A 2236-nucleotide genomic window follows, 5' to 3' on the forward strand; every position below is an offset into this window, starting at 1 on the left:
AGGTGTAGATGGGGTCGGCTTTTGATATCCAGGAGGTATAGCTGGGGCTTGATTTGGAGCTTGTCCTGGTGCGTATAAAGCATTATTACTCTTATATGAAAAATTAGGATGATTCTTCCAGTTTGAGTTATAGGTGTGCGAGTAGGGATTTCCTTGGGCATAATTCACTTGTTCTGCTTGGATTCCTGTTAGGAGTTGACAATCTGCAGGAGTGTGACCTTGGATTCCACAGACTTTGCAATTCTGAGTTACGACAACCACGGTGGTTGGAGGTGATACATTCAAACTTTCAATTTTCTGGGCAAGGGCTTCCACATTTGCATTAACATGATCAAGGCTACTTATCTCGTACATGCCACTTTTCGTTTGAGGTTTCTCTACCATTGCTTGGTCGCTTCCCCACTGATAATGGTTTTGGGCCATGCTTTCGATAAGTTGATAAGCATCGGCATAAGGTTTATCCATAAGTGCACCACCTGCTGCGGCGTCTATTGTTAACCTTGTGTTGTACAAGAGACCATTATAGAAGGTATGAATCACTAACCAGTCCTCTAAACCATGGTGTGGACAAAGTCTCATCATGTCTTTGTATCTTTCCCATGCTTCGAAAAGAGACTCGTTATCTTTCTGTTTAAATCCATTTATCTGGGCTCTCAACATAGCTGTTTTGCTCGGAGGAAAGTATCGGGCAAGGAAGACTTTCTTCAACTCATTCCATGTTGTGACTGAGTTGGAAGGAAGAGACTGAAGCCATCTTCTAGCTTTATCTCTTAACGAGAAAGGAAAAAGACGAAGTCGAATTGCCTCTGAAGTGACACCATTAGCTTTAACAGTATCAGCGTATTGGACAAATACGGATAAATGAAGGTTTGGATCCTCGGTAGGATTTCCAGAGAATTTATTCTGCTGCACTGCCTGTAGCAGCGAAGGCTTAAGTTCGAAGTTGTTTGCTTCGATTGCGGGTGGAGCAATACTCGAATGCGGCGTAATCTCGAAGCGCACGAGCTGGTTCTGCCATCTCGGGTATCGGTGAAGGAAGAAGATTTTTGAGATCAGGAATTTCGATAGGAGGGAGATTGTTTGCAGCACGATATTCCCGAATTTGTCGTAAGACTCGGAGATATAGTTCGATGTCGTTAATTCGTAAGTAGAACGGCTCGCCTTGTGAGCGAGTGTCTGGCATACAAATCAAATAAAGAAGAAGAAATAAAAATTGCCTTAGTCTCTACAGCGTAACAGAAGAGTTACGATATCGACTAAATAAAAGTCCCCGGCAACGGCGCCAAAAACTTGATCGCGACTTTATGAGTCGATTGGGGTACTAACTGCAAGTGCACAGTTCTATCGCGTAGTTTTAAAAGATATCGATCCCACAGGGACTTATGAATCGATATACCATTTTCTAAGGTTACTTCGTAAAGCTAAGGCGGATGATATTTTGATTGTTTGGGGGAAAAGTTAAAACTAAAATAAGATCTAGGTTAAATATCAATTAAGCGGATATCGATATGTAGTTCGTCGTAATTAGGGAATCAAGTCTTCGTTGGTTTCTTGGTTTTAAGATAAATCTTTTCAATAGACACTATTGATTAAAAGCCTTTTCTCAAACTCTCGCTCTGTTGAATAGACCATGACTTTAAATTAACGTAGCTGTCACTTATTAGTTAAGTCTAAAATCACCTTTTGAAAACAACAGAATCTATAGAAACTCTTTTTAAGAAAATACTAATCGTTTAAACACCCTCGTCTCAAACTCTCGCTCTGTTGACTTAGATTATATAATTAAATTCAAATGCTTAACTCTCATCCTCACATTTAACTTTTAAAAATACTTTTTGAAAAAGATTAGAATTTAATTAACTCTAAAAATTGCTTTCGCCCTGATCTAGAATTAATGTCCACTTTACACTGTCCAGTTAAAAACTCAAACTTTCGTTCTATTGATTTTAACTTCTTTAGTCTTTTACTCTCGTACAAAAACCTTGGTATTAAACCTGTAAATTGAGACCATAAAAAGAGTGATTTTATTTTTAAACGTACTTAAGCCAACTTAGTTTTGATTCCTTCATTCCACTTACTTTACATACCGATACCTAAATAAATTAGTCGGACATGCTAAACAGATCTAAACAATCATCATACTTAAATAAATCCATCTCAGGCCAACAATATAAATAAACAATAATACAGGGCATATATAAATTCAAACAATGATTAAAGAACCTGAATAGTTAAT

General features: G+C 38.0%; 1 non-coding gene across 1 annotated transcript; it reads left to right on the top strand.

Moving 5' to 3' along the window:
• Positions 1 to 553: 553 nt before the first annotated feature.
• On the top strand, positions 554 to 660 carry LOC127110015 (small nucleolar RNA R71). The gene has a single exon (XR_007797255.1). It is a non-coding gene; the product is annotated as a small nucleolar RNA R71 (small nucleolar RNA).
• The last annotated feature ends 1576 nt before the right edge of the window (positions 661 to 2236 follow it).

Source organism: Lathyrus oleraceus, chromosome 7, assembly GCF_024323335.1.
Source record: "Lathyrus oleraceus cultivar Zhongwan6 chromosome 7, CAAS_Psat_ZW6_1.0, whole genome shotgun sequence".
NCBI lineage: Eukaryota > Viridiplantae > Streptophyta > Magnoliopsida > Fabales > Fabaceae > Lathyrus > Lathyrus oleraceus.